Genomic DNA, 21161 nt, shown 5'->3' with positions numbered 1-21161 from the left:
GGTGGGCTGTGGGAAAGGGGGAAAATTGTAAAAACAAGGAGTATTGTTAACTCTTTCTGTATGTGATACGTCACTTTGTTCTTCCTTCAATAATATATATATCTACAGTGGGTACGGAAAGTATTCAGACCCCCATAAATGTTTCACTCTTTGTTATATTGCAGCCATTTGCTAAAATCATTTAAGTTCTTTTTTTTTTCTTTTCATTATTGTACACACAGCACCCCATATTGACAGAAAAACACAGAATTGTTGACATTTTTGCACATTTATTAAAAAAGAAACACTGAAATATCACCTGGTCCTAAGTATTCAGACCCTTTGCTCAGTATTTAGTAGAAGCACCCTTTTGATCTAATACAGCCATGAGTCTTTTGGGGAAAGATGCAACACGTTTTTCACACCTGGATTTGGGTATCCTCTGCCATTCCTCCTTGCAGATCCTCTCCAGTTCTGTCAGGTTGGATGGTAAACGTTGGTGGACAGCCATTTTCAGGTCTCTCCAGAGATGCTCAATTGGGTTTAAGTCAGGGCTCTGGCTGGGCCATTCAAGAACAGTCACGGAGTTGTTGTGAAGCCACTCCTTCGTTATTTTAGCTGTGTGCTTAGGGTCATTGTCTTGTTGGAAGGTGAACCTTCGGCCCAGTCTGAGGTCCAGAGCACTCTGGAGAAGGTTTTCGTCCAGGATATCCCTGTACTTGGCCGCATTCATCTTTCCCTCGATTGCAACCAGTCGTCCTGTCCCTGCAGCTGAAAAACACCCCCACAGCATGATGCTGCCACCACCATGCTTCACTGTTGAGACTGTATTGGACAGGTGATGAGCAGTGCCTGGTTTTCTCCACACATACCGCTTAGAATTAAGGCCAAAGAGTTCTGTCTTGGTCTCATCAGACCAGAGAATCTTATTTATCACCATCTTGGAGTCCTTCAGGTGTGCTTTCATGTGTCTTGCACTGAGGAGAGGCTTCCGTCGGGCCACTCTGCCATAAAGTCCTGACTGGTGGATGGCTGCAGTGATGGTTGACTTACTACAACTAACCGACTGCATCTCTGGAGCTCAGCCACAGTGATCTGTGGGTTCTTCTTTACCTCTCTCACCAAGGCTCTTCTCCCCCGATAGCTCAGTTTGGCCGGACGGCCAGCTCTAGGAAGGGTTCTGGTCGTCCCAAACGTCTTCCATTTAAGGATTATGGAGGCCACTGTGCTCTTAGGAACCTTAATTTTTTTGTAACCTTGGCCAGATCTGTGCCTTGCCACAATTCTGTCTCTGAGCTCTTCAGGCAGTTCCTTTGACCTCATGATTCTCATTTGCTCTGACATGCACTGTGAGCTGTAAGGTCTTATATAGACAGGTGTGTGGCTTTCCTAATCAAGTCCAATCAGTATAATCAAACACAGCTGGACTCAAATGAAGGTGTAGAACCATCTCAAGGATGATCAGAAGAAATGGACAGCACCTGAGTTAAATATATGAGTGTCACAGCAAAGGGTCTGAATACTTAGGACCATGTGATATTTCAGTTTTTCTTTTTTTAATAAATGTGCAAAAATGTCAACAATTCTGTGTTTTTCTGTCAATATGGGGTGCTGTGTGTACAATAATGAGGAAAAAAATTAACTTAAATGATTTTAGCAAATGGCTGCAATATAACAAAGAGTGAAAAATGTAAGGGGGTCTGAATACTTTCCGTACCCACTGTATATAAATATAATCTTTTGTTGTTTACACTTATTTTGATGTGCTGATTAACATACTACAGCACATGTAAAGTACTTGATAATAATTTTAATTGTAGTGTTATTTGATATTACATTTACAGTAAATATACTATTAAATTGCAACTTCGACATTACATTACATTAAGCTTCAATGTAAAAGACATTGGTCTATTTTAGCTTGACTGGCAGTACACTTTAACCATATTTCAATGACATTAAAAGTTATTAAATGACATATGCAAATGTACTTAAGTCCTATTTAAGTGGGTCAAAAACACTCTAAAGGTCAGTTAATTGCATTTAATATAAATGTAACCTTTAATACTATTTCATTTAAATTGCAATTAACATCAACTGTCTATTTACAAAATATTATTTCTGTTTTAAAAGAATGCTAAAATATACTTTTTCTCAAGGGTAATGCAAACTATGCACACACACACACACATCCTCAGTGTACGTACCGTTTCAATAAATGATAAACAGTAGATTGAAAACCATTCCACACAGACCCAGTGTCTTGAACTCTTCTGCAATTTGTCAAGGGCAAAATGCTGAAAACAACAAAGACAAAAATTAGACGGGTTATGATTGACACCTTCAGACAGATGATGGCAAAATGACATATGAAGATCGTTCAGATATGTTTCTATTCATAAGAGGGGAGAAACACAGAAGGTTATGAGAGCAAAATTGCAGCAGACACATTTAAGTGTTAAACGAACAGTGATCTGAATAGCAAGTGTGTGTGTGTGTGTGTGTGTGTGAGGTGCAGCTGTGGTGTTGTAATAGGTGGTGTAATTGTATGATGACAGTGTGTCTGTGTGTTCTGTGCTCTCCTGGGTATTGTGATCATCTTTGACAGGTGATGCTGCTCCTCCGGGAAACAGCTTCATCTTAGAGATGCGCTTTCTTCCCTCCACACACACACACACACACACACACACACACACACACACACACACACACACACACACACACACACGCTCTGTCACCAACTGAGCAATGCATTTGCACACAATGAAGATTTCAAGCAGAGAGTGATCTTCTAACATCAGCATTACTGCAAAAGAGGAGTCTAATGCAAACATGCTGTCACGGGGGAACGCCACAGGCACAAAATGCAGCTTTTTAGAGAGTCTTCATCTCAATGTACATCATTTTTCCAAAGTACTATTCATGTCTTTCTGTGAAAAACCTTTAACGAGGAGGAAATTACCGAGTACACCTACACAAGGCTGTAATTAGCCATTTTTCTGCTGACCTTCAACTTCATAAATTCAACCCAAAACATTTAACATAACATAACAGGGTTGAATGGCAGTTGCCGAGAGAGAGAGGGAGAGAGAGAGAGAGAGAGAGAGAGAGAGAGAGAGAGAGAGAGGGAGGGACAGAGAGAGAGGGAGAGAGAGAGAGGGAGAGAGAGAGACAGAGAGAGGGAGAGAGAGAGACAGAGAGAGGGAGAGAGAGGGGGGAGAGAGGGGGGGGGGGGAGAAGGAGAGAGAGAGAGAGAGGGAGAGAGAGAGAGAGAGAGAGAGAGGGAGAGAGAGAGAGAGAGAGGGAGAGAGAGAGAGGGAGAGAGAGGGAGAGAGAGAGAGAGAGGGAGAGAGAGGGGGGAGAGAGGGAGGGAGAGAGAAGGAGTGAGAGAGAGAGAGAGACTGAGAGACAGAGAGAGAGAGAGATTTGTTTGTTTTGAGAGAGAAATGTCATTATTTTTTCAATGATATTTGTTACTAGGCACAGTGAAACGGAGATACTGATTAAATGGCATGATGCACATTTGTTGTCCGCACCTATTCATTTATTACAAAAATAAAAACATTAAAAATGCACTTCATACACAAAACAATGACTTTTTTTGTGAGAAAAAAAAATGCTTCACTTTTGTCAAAGTCATGTGGAGGAAACAAAACAAACCATCTGATCATTTTACTCTTTAATGACAGGGTTAGTTCAAGATAAAATATCACACCCAAAAACATTATGACTTTTATTTATTGATTTTCGTATTTTATTTTTTGCAAGAAATGAATACATTTATTCAGCAACATTAACTTGATAATGTGAAAAGTGACAGTAAAGACGTCATGTTACAAAAGATTTCTGTTTCAAATAAATGCTGTTTTCTTTACTTTCTATTTATCAAAGAATATGACTGTTTCCAGCATTGATAATCAGAAATCAGTTTCTTGAGCAGCAAATCAGCATATCAGAATGATTTCTGGAGGATCATGTGACACTGAAGACTGGAGTAATGATGCTGAAAATTCAGCTTTGATCACAGGAATACATTTTAACAGTATATTCACATAAAAATGTCACAATATTATTGTTTTACTGTATTTTTTAATCAAATAATTGTAGCATTAGAAGAGGCTTCTTTCAGAAACAGAGAAAATCTTGTTTTTCATAAGGGTGTAGGGAAAATATATGATATAGTTAGACCGGTAACACTTTACAATAATGTGGTTCATTAGTTAACATTAGTTAACTGCCTTAGTTAACGTGAACTAAGAATGAACAATACTCCTACAACATTTATTAATCTTAGTTAATATTCATTTCAACATTACGTCATTAAAATCAAAGGTTGTATTGTTAACATTAGTCAATGAACTAACATGAACAAACAATGAACAGCTGGATTTTTATTAACTAACATTAACAAAGAATAATAAACACTGTAACAAATGTATTGATCATTGTTAGTTCATGTTAGTTAATACATTAACTAATGTTAGCAAATGAACCTTATTGTAAAGTGTTACCGGTTTTTATTGTCAACAAAGTGAAACTTTTCCTGAAAATGTAAGTTTTTCAAAACCAAATGAAACCAAAATATGACCAAATAACCACATGAAACCTGACATACGGTCACATCCTCAAACAGTCAAAGCAACTTAATAAAATGTATCCGCTACATACAAAAAGCGAACAGCAGCGCGAATAATAACCAAACTACGGCTCGTTCTGCTGGAGGATGAAAGTGCATTGTGCAGTTTTTCTCAGACTATATGTCATAAAACATGCGGTGTGCGGCTCGACATCCACTCCCATATCTGTGTATTACCACAGAAAGACTTTAAATGCTTTCTGCGCTCACGCGACGGGACACAATGCTACAAAACGAGAGAGGGGCCCAAATCTGATCGGATCTATTGAGAGCGGTTATTGAGAAGTGTCTGAGGAGGTGCTCATGCATATGTATGGGGGACGGGAGGATTTGCAAGTGAATGCGAAGGTGTGTGGATTAGCGGAGGAGGCCTGTACGCCAGTGTCCTGCTGTGGGTGTGCACTTTATCTGATCTCTCTCTGGGAGAGACACACACTACAGCCTTATCTTTACCCACACTCTCAGAGTTTACAATTTCTCGCTTCACTGGAGCTTGAGCAGGGCTTGTTAGAGCAACAAAGAGAGAGAGAGAGAGAAAGAGGTGTATGGCGAGCACAAAGCGGCACTCATCTCTCTCTGGACAGAGCGTTTCCGTTCCTGATAACGGCGAGGAATAACGCCGCAATAGTGACAGATCTCACGGAGCTACACCGACCCCGCTGGCTAATGATAGCAACCGGGCAGCCACATAATATCTGGGAAAATCTGTTAGCATTCCTTCGCTTGGATTGCACAGGAAGTGTGTGATTTAAAACACACCATCTTTTGCTCATGGACGCTCAAGTCGTCGGAAACGACTCTTTTGAACCAATCGCCTGAGCTGTAAATGTCATGTGACTAATCACTCTTGAGCCGGCATCATGGCATCACCGATTGGCCGATGAGTCTCAAAACCCTTTGGATCCACGTCACTCCAGCTTTTTAGAAATGTCTAAGTTTGTCACACTCACTTTTTGGGCATTAAACCCAACAACAGTAATCATTTTATATTATTATAAATCTTTTTTATTTAAAGGAATATATATATATATATGGAAATATTGTATTTAAAAATAATATGCTCATACTTCTCGTCACAAATGATACAGGCTATTTTCAATTAAAAATGGTCAAATTTTACAAAGAAAGTATAGTTTGCATCACTATATTACTCAGTCGTTAACTTTTTTTATTTTTTTATCACAAAACAGTTGTAAAATATGAAAAGCTAGCTTTTTACATCTAACCTTGCACTCTTTCACAGTTAAAACTAAAGCATGTGATTCAGTCTCAGCTTCTGTGAACAGTAAAGCCCATCTTCTTTGATTTGATTGGCCAACTCAATCTTTTTGACAAAGGGCTGCAGTGATGATGTATTTTTGAAGTTCGTATCACCCTTGCTTTTGGATTTTTTGCAGAAAATAATCTCTGTAACCAACAAAAGTTTATGATTCTTACACGTTTTTTCATCAAAATATTCTGAACACAACTTTTATGAATGTAAACACAATCGCTAGAAGTAAAAATCTAAACGTAGGCTATAAACGAACTACACCAAGATCACATGACTTCAACATCACCACCATTAAGATTCCGACAACTCTTTTAGCCTTTATTAAAAAACGTTTTCCCTGAAAGGTTTAGTTAGAATAGTTTGGAATGAACACAATGAGGTCGCAAAAATGGACTAGATGAGTTTATCTATATTCAATGACGTTTAGTGCATCCAATTTAGCTGCTGGTTAGCATCCGCCTTTTCCAAGACAAGCAAAAGTTTTAAAATCGCAAGATGTGTTTATGTCGTAGGATAAACGTGAAAACATCTTGAGCTTGTGTTAACCACAGACTGAATTTCAGACATTGAACCAAAATGTCTATGGATTCAGGACGATGAAACCAGAAGTGCTAAAATGCTGACTTGTTAACTAAATGCTAGCTAAAATGCTAATGTTTCTGGGTTTTTGTCTGCAAAAATTATGTCATCCATGCGCTGTTAGACTGTGAGGCAAACCACCCTAAAATTATTTTTAGCTCCCGGTTGCTTCTGGAGCCAAATGATCTTTTCAGCAAATCATCACAGCGCAAGTGCACTAAGGGCGTGTCTGAATCCACTTTTGCTAGTTTAACGACGGGCAAAATGGTCGGCGCTCCCGGCGCATGATCTAAAAGGGTTGTCTCTATTCTCTAAATGTGTAATGGGTGTGTTTTGGGCGTAATGTGAAATAAACCAACCAGAGTGTAATTTCCTATTCCCTTTAAAAGCCAGTTGTGCTCGCGCCATGGCGGATTCGCTATTTACATGACGGAATTTGCAGGCGGAAAGACTGAACGCTTCTCTAGCGAGGACACGGATCAGCTCGTGCGCGAGGTTAAAGCGCAGACCATCTACGGGACAAAGTGTACGCGTGTTGTGGACCCGCCCATAGGCTCATATTACCAACACGCTTTTTAAATAACAAAAAATATATACTGCGCCATTGACTTTAGACCAGGTTTCAGTTGGTCAATGGCTCAGTCTATTTCAGTTCCTCAAAATATAAACGCACCAACAATGCGCCAGAACACACCTGGTTTTCAGACCAGCCGCCCATGGGCGCACAAATGGGCGCAAATGCATTTGCTATTTAAACAACATGGCGCAGGACATGAAAATGATAACTGCGTTGGGCTGAAACTAGCAAAAAACACTTGTGTCGCGCCGGGCTCTGCATTGCACCAGTGTATGATAGGGCCCTTTATATGTTGATTGCAAACAAAATACAGAACAGCTTCTGAATGACCGTCAATAGATCAATTTTCTTTCTGCCCTCATAATGTTTAGCTGGGGCTCAATGGACTACGCTAACATGGAGACATGAGATTTCAGTCAGACATGAAAACACTTTTCCGGTGCTCTGAGGTCAGAAAGGTCAGAAAGGTGACCCTCTCGCCAGATCTAAAAGCCTGCTTGAAAAGATCAGGTCAAAGGTCATATTGCCACTGAATCAGTAGAAGATTGACAGAAAGGAGACGCGAAAAAACAGCAACATCATCTGGGCGCCGATTGAAAAATCATGACGTCAAGTGGATGAGCAATTCCCAATAATTCCCTGACCATCTGACGACAAGAAGCATCCATGGTGCAAACGCAGCAGCAGAAGGTTCGAGTTTTGAGCTGGTGAGGTAGGCAGAAATGTAGGAGGCTGTCTAAGATTGAGACATTCTCCCACTGTGAGTAAATAGTGACTGGGCCAATTTCATCAGACACAGAAATGCTCCCGGTGACAGCGCCTGCATTGTTTTCCTCCCAACTGCATGCTGCGAAATTCTATTTTCAGTTTTTCTTGCCGCAGTAATTATCTGCATTGTTGGCGAGCATAAAGAGAATAAAGGGCATGAATGTGTCCCGGTCAATCGGATTCTGTCAGTTCAGGCTGAATTGGGTACACACATGCGCGGCGCTTGCCAGATCGTAATAACGAAGCTGTTTGCATGGAGCGATTTCCCCTACGCAGCTCATCAGCGACAGAGAGAGTCTGTCAGAGCGTTCTCAGACTGACACGGCTTCCGCATCTGTGTCTGTTATTAGCCCGTCTCTTAAGACAAGCTCAATTATCTGACACTGCCCGTAATTTTCACCCCCTCTCCGGCACAATGTAAAGTTCCTCTGCTTTATTTCTCAAGCTGTTCATTTGGAGGAGAAAAACAAGGAGAGAGACGAGAGTGGGCGGAGGAGAAGACTTGACGAGATAAACTGAGGGAGGGGTGGGGGGAAAACAAGATGAGTCAAAAACTAATTTGATGCTTACTTTACAAGAATAAAGAGTTTCGGAAGACGCTTTATCAAATATATGTGGAGGATATCTGAACGATAACATGATTGATGTGTATCAGATAAAACAATGACTTTGCCGCTCTGATTTCTATGGGCCAATGTGCGGTTAAAATGTATTTTTGTTTTTGTTTTGTGTTGATTGTAGGTGCGTCATTCTTCTTTTTACTTGATGCTTTTATTTGAAGTACCTCAGAATAATTATTTAGTACAATGGTATATTTCAAAGTACTATTAGAAAGGATCCACTGTGTAATTACTTGTATATATATATATTTATTAATATTCGATTTTTGGACATAAAAATCCATCCATCATTCTGTAGGACCATTTAAATAAACTAGTGAAGACAAAAATGTACTAAATATGGTGGGATAACTTAGAAGAAATGCTGACAAGTTACAGGACCTAATCTATACAATTTAACTTTAAAGGTAGGGTAGGCAATTTCGGAGAGGCTAGCAATAGCGAGCTAGCATTGAAAGCATGAGATCCCACCCTCCCTGTCTCTAAAGACACTCCTTCTTCAAAACACATGAACACACACAGCAGAGTCTGCAAAGCACGATACGAGAGTTAAAACTACCTCATGTCCCAAAGCAGTTAACATTACAATAATAATGAACATAAACCACTTAAAGAGCTCTGTCCTGTACCACCTGACTGCTGCAGATTCATTTCACCGTTGATAGTGCTGATATAGAAACGCATAAATCCTAGTCTGAGGACGTGAATGGGTTTCCATCTCGTAATTACGGTTATGAAATGGCGTGAACGCTCCTTGGGGGGGGGGGGGGGGGGGGGGGGGTTCAGGAGGAATAGATATAGGAATATATATAGAATATATTCCACAGAAGATATATGTACATGTTTCAATATGTAGACCATTGCTATTATTCAACCAGAATAACAATAAGTGTTTATTAAACAAATTGCCTACCCTACCTTTAAAATCTTGATGTTGATCCATGAAAAAATTATGCGTCAACCACCAAAAAAACTTCTTGTTCACTCCTTTTTTGCTATGGTTTTTCATTTATCACGCTGCAGGTCCATTTCAATGAACTAATGAAGAACAAAAAACATTCATACCAGTAACAGAACCTAAAATATACTGATACATGGACAAATTATGCATCAATATTGTAGTATTTTTATAAATAAGGATCCACTGAGTTATTACCTCTCTTTATTACATTGCCCTGATTGGACAGTGCCATGATGGTATGAGTACTTGCCATGGTAGAAGAAAAATCATACAGCATCATGGTTAAAAAAGCATTAGAGCATTAAAAAAATGCCACGATTTTATCATCGGACACCATCCCTGTACAATAGAGCAGCAACACTTTTTGTAAGGGCTACTCATTTTAAACCTGTTAGACAACAGTATCTGCTATTTATACCCTTTTCTCTTAAAAAACTGCTAAGAAAAACAAGCATTCGCAAAACTTTAAATCAAAAACGTTAACCTCCACTCTTGACTTGCAATCGAATCTGTGCTTGAAAGGTCCTAACAGAAGGCAAGGCCCGAGAATATCCTGACAGCTTCACCTCACACCAAAGCGACACCTGCTAATGCGGCTCTGCTCGGCTGCTAGTTGCTGTGGGAACCGGCGGAAAGCAGCGGTAATGATGGCAGGCCTAACGCGGTTTAAGAGCAGTAACGCGTGTAAGAGAGGGCAATCATCTTGATCCCACTTCTCCCACGGGAACACGCTAATGTGCTAAGGAACGCGTGCTAATGCGCTATAGTCTGTCTGCTGAGCGGCAAGCGACTGTCAACAGTGAAATCTCGCCCATTTAGCGCCTGGCCTAATGTGAGAGATAAGCCGACAACAGCAGGAGGGAGTAGACGCAACATCTCGGAGAAAATAGATTCAGTCGATCTCGGGGGTTGCGTGTGCTTGAGACTAGGGAATTGTGTGCGAGACGGGGCTTTCAGAAGAAAAGTGTTCCTTCATGTAAAACACCTATTCTACCATCCACTTACTCGCTGGCATTTTCAGCGGCGCGCGAGCGCTAGCGGACCTTCGTTTGGGGTCAGTCCCTTAAAGAGGTCTGTTCATGTAATCACAGGTACTCTCCAGACGCACGTCTCAAAAGAAAGATGTTTTTTGAAGTTTCCTTGTTCTTTGTGCGTCCTGACGGATGAAAGGCAACGACCTTGGGAGCCGAACGAATCTGTGCGTGTCTGTCGTAGCGCCACCCATGTGTTGAGTCTCCTGTACAAATGGTATGGAGATTGTTCTGGCCCGTTGTAGCGGCTGATGGTGTTTCGGGAGCGCCGAGGAGGCCGTGCACTTTTTTCACCGTGTTTTCCTTTCGGTGGATGGACGACTGTAATCAAAGAGAGAAAGACTTCTGTCCAGATTACAGTCTTCAATCAGTCAGCCTGGTGGGAAATGATATGTACATCATTCTCCGTATGGACAGCGCTGCCTCTCACGCGTTACCTGTGTCAACCTTGCCAAAGACATGATGGGAGATATGAAGAGCCATCGGCCTCCTGCCAATCCAAAGGGAAGGGGTTAGTTTTCACTTCTCTCAATGAGTTTTCCCGACAACTGTCAGCACTGGGACCCCGTCCTGACCTCCTTCGATTCAGACGCTGACACCATTTGATGTACATTTCCACAAAACATTTCGGTGAAAGGCTAGCTACTACGCGTGGCAATTTCTCCGTGAGAGGGCACAGCAAAACTTCCGCTTTCAGAGTGACTAAATGGAAATATGGAAAATAACTTCATACATGAGCAGCACGTGTTAGGAAACATACTGATGTTGCGTCTTGAAGAAAACAGAAAGCTTTCTTGACTGTTTTAGACATTAAGAACCACAGGATATTCATGCACCTGATCTGACTGTTAATAGTCATACAAACTCAATTTCTCCCTAGAGAAATTGATTTTTAACGATAACTTATAAACCTTCAAAGACAGGCCTACTGTGAACGACGAGGATATTAATCGATGGTATTTGCTTCTTCTGAAGATGTCAGCCCGCATTATTTCAGCTTATTCTTAAAATAATTGAGTTTAACAGCAGAATTCCTGGTGAAAAACTACATTACCCATGATGCTGTACAGAAAATTACACCAATCAGAGAGTCGAAAAAATTGCTTTTTAGCTCCGCCCACTCCAATGAAGCACTGTCGATCTCTCCACGCTCTCAAAATACTAAAATGTTTATATATATATGTGCATATTTTGCAATTATCTTAAAATATATCGTTTTTATACATATAATCAAAGTAGTTTTATGTTTTCCATTGTTTTTAATTCAATTATGCTGTTGGCAATGCTTCATGGGATTGTAGTTCTTTGTAAACCAAAGAACTACAAAAAAGTAACTACAATAAATTTTTTTTAAAGATTGTAAATCACAGTTTGTATTGTTGTGATTCACCTCGTTGTTGATTGTCTTGGTTCATGGCTAATAACTCTTTAACAAAGACTGTTTTTAAATCCCTATGGGAAAAAAAATACTTCCGGAACCAGCGCCGCTGAAATCATGAGCGGTTATGAGTGGTTTTGGTGGTTGTCAAGGTGTGGCTATGCAGTTGCTAAGGTGTTTCTGAATGTTTTTTTTTTAGAAAGCTGTTGGGGCGTTGTTGTTTTTGGTTGTTGAGTGGTTTTAATGTTAGTCTGGACATTTTTTCCTCTGCTAGACAAAAATGAAAAGTTCTGATCACTTAGAAAAGTAATAGCACACCTCTAATCATCAAGCTGCACAATTTGAGATATTCACGTCCTTAGCACAAACAGTTACACAACGAAGTTTAATACTTAGAGTTAGAGGTTTGTTGTACCCTAAGATCAATAATAATAGTGATCAACTTAGTGAATACAACAACAAAAAAGAGAGCAAAAGACAAATTTCTGATTCTGATCCGGCCTGTATATATGCAACAACAAACAGAACACAATCTTACAAAACAAAGACTCAAGACTCAAGGCAAAGTATCGCTTAAACAACCCTTAAACAAACAATGATGACAAAGAATAAACTATTTAAATTTTCCTCCCTGGAAGAGTAGGGACATACAAAACCTGTAATTTCCTCTGAAACAAGAAAGCACCTAATTAGACCCTGTGAACAGAAACACACCTCTCGGCCAGAGCAAAACACATCAAGCAATTGCAGCCCGGGGTGTTTGTGTTCCTTCCCCCTCCTCCCCCCGTTTAAAATCCAGCATCTCTCAATCTCGCGCCGTCCCAAACACCTCAGTTTAATGCAGATTACAAATAATGGCAGGAAACTTTCAGGCAGAGACAATCCAGAGCAAAGCATTCTGGGACTGCAGGGGCATCGTTTGCATAATACCCACCTTGCCTCGGCTTATACAGTTTCACCACCACCTTGACACACACACACACACACACACACCCTTGAGCCCTGTTGGCACCATAGAGGGAGGTCACACAATTGTCTCTGTTAGGAAAAAAAGAAGGGAAAAAAAAAATCACTGACCTACTGCAAAATTGGCCATATTCAGCCGGGGAATATCAGGTTATTGAGTCGGTCCATGCTGAGTCTACTAGCCTGCGGGAAACGATCAGCTTGAGCGTACGGTTGCAGTTCTGCAGTTGATCAAGGACACACACGTGTGCGGTGAATGCAGAGAGATCTCGCTCCCTAAAGACACTTAGAGGAGAAACAACTCTCAAACTCTCAGACAAGCTTGACTCCGCCATCCAAAGTAACACAATGTCACTATATTCAAATCAGACGAACACTATACGGTGTAGATAGATTTAGGGAAACCCTTGTGAAAAGGGTTTAGCATACAATTAAAGAGCACGTATTACAGAAATATATACTTTAAAAGAATACTTAATGTAAAAAAAATTAAGATCAATAAGTTATGAATATTTATGTTTTAAAAACTCATCAAAATAAGTTAAGCAATTTTAAACTGTTTTAAGTTATACAAGATTCAAGTCGGTTTAATGTAATTTAATATGAAATGACTTAAACATCCAAGTTAATTGTACTTAAAAATTTAAGGCAACTATTTAAGTGAATGTAATGTTTTTGGAACTTAATTGCAATGCAACTGCATTATAATTTATATATATTAAATGCCATCAGATGACCTTTAGACTGTTTTTCGATATCTTGATATGTAATTTCAGAATCACTTCTAATATGATACACTCTCGAATACTGACAAGCACTTATGGTCAACTAAAATATATACTTCAATGCCATTTCAAATCCAACTTGTATGTGATGTACTTAAATATAGTTGTAATCACACATCTGATATTGCAATTTAGTATATTTAAAATATATTAACTTGTAATATGTAATATTGAATAACAGACTACAGTTATAGACAAGTGCTTAACGTGCTTTAGTATGTCAGTCAACGTACAAATAAGTGTACTTCTTTAAAGCATGACTATTATTAAAACAATACTTTAAAGTAAAACCTTTAATTTGACATTATTACAAAACGAAGCATTTATCAGTCATGAAAGTGCACTGTCTTTACCCTTAAATGGCCTTATATTTCATTAATATTACATTATCCACTAGTTTTAAAAAACTTTTGATTTGAAGTGAACATAACAAGTGCACATTCAGTACATTCAGGCACACTTCGTTTTACAGCATGCTGGAAAAGACTTTAATAGAGGCGTCTATATCGGCATAAATATAACGGTCTGTCGTTAATGAGGGTCCGTTTCAGATTTTTATGAAGATGATGTTGAAAAATGAAATTAAGGTGGGTCATAGCCAGAAATATGTGGTTAAAAATGTGTGAATTATATATTGCTATCTAATAACTATTTTAATATAACTATTTTATTGTCACTTTTTTTTTTTTTTTTACAGCATTTATTAACTTTATTAACGGTAGATAAAAATACAACTGTTTATTGTTAGTTCACGTTACATTAGGTCCATTATATAATATACATTACCAGATGCAACTTTTGATTTTAATAATGTATTAGTAAATGCTGAAATGAACATTAACTAAGTTTAATAAATGCTTTAGAAGTACTTTGCATGGTTAGTTATTGCTAACAAATGGAACTTTGTTGTATTGTTACCTACATTTTATTCAGTCCAAATGAACATGACTGAGAAAAGAAGAGCAAGTGCAACAAAAGACTCACCAACAAACCATAATTTGTTACTTGCTATTGTATTAAACAAAAATATGTTGAGCAATTAAGATTTGTGGTCCATTTTCCCAGAAGAATTAGACCGTATCCACTAAAAAGTCAGATTGGGAAACTTTTAGAAGTAGTATAAAACACCAATTTCATTGTATTGTATTGTTTCGCACACATATGCGTTACTATAAGCAGAGACGCTAGTGCAGTTTAACTTTACTTCCCTGTATTTATTTATATATATATCACCAATATAAGTGTAATATGAAGTTAAACGGCAGGTTTTTAGATATATCACACCAGGATGTGTTCATATCCGTGCATATGGCAGGGATTCTCACGTGTGAATATACATTAGACCTCCATGTCAACACATTTACCAGAGCTGAGAGACACCATGGGTAAAAAACGCATGTGAATAGCACAAAGTGGCTGAATGAAACACAGAGCACATGGCACATGAATGCAGCTCTCAGATCGATTCTTAAGACCTTCCTCGCAAAGTTGTTGCTCTTTCAATCTCATTGAATAGTGGCCATTTTGGGAAATTACTGCCTCATATTTAACCACCTCAAAAGCGACAGAAAGGAAGAGAGAGCGTGCGAGAGAGAGCAGCAGTTAGACTAAATGGGAGAGAACGAGATGAAACCTCAGGCTTTTTGAAATGTGCCATACATCCTGAGGTAAATATAATAAAATAAACCATTTCTACCAACTGTTCTCATTATGGTCCTGTTTCACAGGATCCCTTTCCCTCAGGAATATCAAATTGTGTCACAAATGCAGCTGAAAATGCCTTTATGTTATTTCTGTGCGGGCTTTCTGCCGGCCTGCCAAATCTTCAGTTATCTTATTTATATATTTTGCACATGAATTGAAATAAAAAAGTGTTAGACTGGGTCCAATTACTCTAATTCGAAGTGAGAGGGCCGGTCCGGGACCAGCACTTCACAGACAAAACCACAAACAGCTCCACAGATGAAAGAGAATACCTGAAATTACACTCAGCCTCTCGCGCTAAATTGCCACGTGAAATCCTCCATTGCTTTTACTTTCAAACCTATGCACTGTATCTTGCTACAGACAATTCCCCTGAGCTCTTTTACCCGAACACAGTATTATAGCAGCGGCATCTATACTTCAACAAGCCTTGAACACACACCACAAGGTTCAGTATATTATACGCATACGGCTTGCTTTCGGAAAAATTGTCCACTTTAACTTCACATTTTTAAATAACCATTTGGCATCTTTGGGGTAAATCTGCAGTCTGCCCTTTCAACTTAGATATTTTATAGTTCCCCATTTCATAAATATCACAAATAATATCCTTTCTTTTCTCTTGGTTCATTGCCTCTGGCTTTAAAAGACTATTTATATTTAGTAATATTATCGATTTAACTGCACTGACACGATCAGATGAGAACAAAATCTTAACTGAATTCAACTAATGAAGAATTAATTTCCTGTTTATTAATGTGAAGCTGCTTCGAAACAATCTGTGTTATACAAAAACACTGTATCAATAAAAGTGACTTGACTTTCTCAGCACTTCTGTTCCTTTTAAAGTGCCCCTGTGGTGAAAATCCAGCTTTTAATGTTGTTTATGTGTCTATGTGGTTTTTTTAATACGCTTTAAGACAAACCATGTGTAAATTCATAAGTCGACGACACCATTGCTGAGTGTTTTCTCCTTAAAACTGCAGTGAACCAAAGACAGTCTCAAACACACGCTTTGAAATCGCTGGTGTTTCTGACGTCACAAACTACCTTGTAACCAATCAGATCAACGTGTGATCGTCAACCAGTGGATCTCTGAGCTGCTGTGAGTGAGTGGAGGCGGGGCTCATTTGCATATCCATTGACCTCCTATTCTTAATGAGGGAAGGGTGTAGTTACATTCAAGCTATATCAAGGCATGAAGAACTTTTTTTCAAGGAAAACACTTTAAATATGTGATTTTGGTTAATTCAAAAATCAAAATCAAAATGGACAATTCTTATTTTTTTAAATAAGAAATATTATAGGTGATATATCTCTGCACTTCATTACTGTGTTAAATTCATGTGTCTTGTAATCTTGAATCAGAATATCTTCCCCTCCCTCTATCAGCTCATCTCTTCTCTGAGGACGAGGGCGGGGCAACCTGTCAATCACATGAGATCAGCCAATAGCAAACCACAACCATCCAATCAATTCCCCACGGACAAAATCAAGCCCCGCCCCACATTTGATCTCGTTCAAGAAGCCGTTTCCCTCAGATATACGTCACGAAATGGAAGTTGTGCTCGTCTTTTCTTTCCTATTATGTCAACTATAAGATATTGTTTTAGATGCAGTGTTTTGCCAGTGGACTGATACGGAAATTTCATAAAAGTATATTTTTCAAAATGTATCTCTAAATGTGGTTCATGTTTTGATCGTTATTATTGGTTCGGAAACCCTGTTTTAGAGCAATTCAAATCTTGAAATTTGCATATGACAATAGGCCAATAATACAACAACTAGGCCTCCAGAAAAAACAATGAGAGCTGGAGAGCTGCATCATCTCCTCATGCTCTTCCGAGTCTCCCTCCCCGTCCACATCCCGCTGGGAAACACGGGAGCTTTTATCTGTGCGGTCCAGCAGAAAGTGGCCCATCCACACTAGAGCGATTTCACTTATCAGAGCTGAAGCGTGGCCGGGGGTCCCATCGATCTCCTCGCTCGAATATATCACTTTCCACTCTCCTCTCCTTCTATCAGAGGAACCGGACATCACACAAGGTCAAAAAGCAGAAAGAAGTCATCCAAACAAAACTCACCTATCAGCTGGACGGCTGGTGCTTTTATCTGTCGGTATAAAGAGGGGTCCAGTCCGACTGGAAATGTGTGAGGATTCTGGGTAATCTGTGGAAATGGCTTGGAAAGGTGAGAAGGTTATGATTCATAGGCCCTGTTTCAATATGCCCCGCTCCCCACCTGACTTCAGACACGCACGCCGCTATTACAATATTCAGATTACCGTGCACTGGAAATTAATTGGACTAATTAACATACAAGTAAATGATGATACCGTTAACACATTTCATTAACTCAAACTGTCATTTCATGTTCACCGTGCTCTCTGTATTGCATTACAATGAATTGAATTCATTAAATTATGCAAATGAAAGGTGGCAAGCAACGGACGGCTCCATATGAACGTTAATAGACTGTTTTCTCTGAATCTCAAATTCATGAGCATGTGCTTTTTTCACTTTGATTTAACTGATAAAAGATTTCAGTGGACACACTTTTGATTATGTGTACCTGCAACCCATATATATATATATATATATATATATATATATATATATATATATGAAGAGTTCAGATGCAAAAGCCTCTAAGTACCATCTGAAAATTTCTTCTAGAATGGTCATTTTTATCAAGCTTGTATATTTAAGTTCAGTAATTTCACTTAAATGACAACTAATAGGTAATTTTCATTGCCATTAAAGAGAAATTACTGAACTTAAATATACGAGCTTGATAAAAATGACCATTCTAGAAGAAATTTTCAGATGGTACTTAGAGGCTTTTGCATCTGAACTTTTCATATATATATATAACATTTTCCAACTTTAAGAGAAAACACAACACAAAAAGTTCAACCACAATCAAGAAAGAAAGAAAAAATTAAATACGGTCATTAGAATATAACATATTAACATAAACGGCAATCAAGATAAATACATAAAAGGCAAATATAAGGCAAGGTAACACTTTATTTTAAGGTGACATATAGTTACACATTAAAACATGTAGGCTAACTACAGTGAATTATGCAGTATTACAAGTAACTACCCTAAACCCCAACCCTAACTGTAACTCCACAGCAAGTACGTGCAGTTGCTTTAAATTACTCAGTACTAATTTGAGTAAGTACAATGTAACCACCTTAAAATAAAGGTAATCAAGTAAAAGTAATTAAATAAATACGCTAAATATATAACTGCAGTGCATTACCAGTTTAAAACCATTACTCACTTGAGGCACATGAATGGGAAAACCTTCCTTAGAATAGTTGACAATTCAGTCCTTCAGTTATTGATATGAGGCTTCCAGCTGCAAGCATGATAAATGATGAGATAAAAATAGAGGAACTCCAGTCATGCTGTATGTGTTCAGCTGCCATTTAAGATGGCAAAACTTCAGTGGATAGTTAACATGGAAAGTCACGCCATGGGCCTAAATCATCTTATGGTATCTATTATTATGTTTTCTTTTATAATTATTGTAAGTGGAGTTTTCATAATTGTTTATTACATATTGCAAGTTACTAGTATGTAACCAAGTTTAATACATCACCAATCCTCCTACCAAAAGTATATATATATATATTTTTTTTCTCTCACCCCGATTCACTATGGCAAGCCTATTATTATAAGCGTTATATTTTAGGCCGGTGTGGTGAATAAATGAGTCCTACTCATAGACAATATATAGGTCCTACTCTACTGAAGAGATGAGTCCGAGCTTAGGACCCACCCAAGCAATCCGATTGGTTCAAAGCACGTTTTATGGGTAATCGCTTTAGTGCCTGGTTACAAATCATACAAAATCACTTTATTATAGAAGTAGTTTGTACTACGTTATAACAAGTCATTAATTTATCTTAACTTATATGTTTCATATACTAGTATTTAACCGAAGCTATAGATTGTGAAATTAAACATTTCTCGTTGTTAGTGTGTTATTGTAAATAAATAAACAACATATTTGAGCTTCAAACAACTACATTCTCGACTGAGAAACTCTTAAAACTACATTTCGTGACACAATAGCAGTCGTATTTTTAAATTTCGCGGTCTTTCTCCTCTGCTATTGACGCAGCTCGGACTCATCTCTTCAATAGGACTCATTTGTTCACCACACCGGATGGGATGGTTTTCGTGGGGAAATTGCGTTAATACGTCACTCACCGTGCGTTTCACACGTCATATCCGTAAATAAAGAAAAGTTTCTCCGGCTACTTTGACGCATGTATGGTGTGGGAGTGGCAGAGGTGTAGTTGTCATAAGTTGACACTGAGCAGTTAAATCTCTCAAACCTCCGGGGAATCATCCGTTTTAAACAAACACCGAACAGAAGAGCGAAAAGAGGACGAGACAGAGATCATAATAAAACCAGAATCAACTTTGCTCTTCAGAGAACCGGGATTTGAAATGTTGTAAAAGCAACGTGGATATGATGGCTTTTAATTTCCCAACAGGTGAGTCAGGTGTTTTATTGAACAGATAAACTGCCATATATAGCTCTTTAACAGTTAATCGTCACTATCGTGAAGTCTCATATTCATCCGCACAGTCACGCAGAGCCGAAGCACAACCAAAACAATGTTCTTCCGCAGTGTTAGTTTTTTAACCGCTGGAGGGCCAAACGTTACATATAATGTACATCTAAATGAAAGGATATGTGGAGTTTTTGTGTTTAAAAATAAAATAATTTTCACACACCACAAGGCTATATAAAGGGATAGTTCACCAAAAATAAAAATGCTGTCATCATTTACTCAAACACAAACCCATATTACTTTCTTTTGGGGAACATGACATGCTATTGTGAAATGTTATTTTGAAGAATGTTGGTAGCCAGAATCAGAAAGAGCTTTATTGCCAAGTCTTTGCACACACAAGGAATTTGTTTTGGTGAAAGAAGAAGAACCTTCACACACACACAAAGGTTACACTGACTTACATTGTATTTTTGGACGTAAATTGGAACCAAAACTGTTTGGTTGCCAAATTTCTTCAAAATATCTTTTATGTTCTTCAGGAGGAAAAAAAAACTGCTTACAGGTTTTGAATGACGTGAGGGTGAGTGAACGATGACAGAATTATTATTTTTGGTTGAAATATCCTTTCAAGTGAATGGCAAAAAAAATGTGAATATATTTATAGGCCTATATTTCTTGGTCACAAGCATCTAAAATATAATTTTTTTCCTTATACATGACTGTAATTTTGAACCTAACACCTTAATGTAAAAAAAAACTAAAAACAAATCAATTTCCACACCGCTGGATTTAGTATTCACATAAAAACAATATAAAACAGAGTTTGATCATGAAAAATGATGTGGTTTTAATATATAAGCCCCTCTAAGAGGAAATTGCTGGAAGTGTATTTCTGAAGTGAAAATGAAAAACGCATGAAGGGGAATTTTGTTTACACTTGAGCAAGTTCAGAAATAAAATAACATATTTCACATGCAATTTAAGGGGGTAAAGCTGTGGGTGGATGCTGTTCATGCCAGCGCTTTTATACATATTTTATCAGAGGCGCTTCTAAACGCATTTGAGGTGAGGAATATATCAGAGGACCGAGAGGTCGAGATTCAGCTGCACTGTTGCTGCACTGACATCTACTGGACTTCACACACACAAAGGTTACACACACACACACAAAGCGGGTTTTGACATAATGGGGGAGAACATTTCAATCACAAACAAGTAGTAAGAGATGCTTTTGCCGGTTCAATCTGATGTTTATAGTTTTACATATATGACATTATCGTTTTATGACCCATATCAATATACAGAACTTTATTTTTTTATTTTTTTAAAGGCAAAAGAGGGAAAACGTAAAGTAAATGGTGACT

Source organism: Rutilus rutilus (genome assembly GCF_951802725.1).
Source record: "Rutilus rutilus genome assembly, chromosome: 10".
Lineage (NCBI taxonomy): Eukaryota > Metazoa > Chordata > Actinopteri > Cypriniformes > Leuciscidae > Rutilus > Rutilus rutilus.
The sequence above is the reverse complement of the archived record's forward strand: the minus strand, read 5'-3'. Positions refer to the sequence as shown.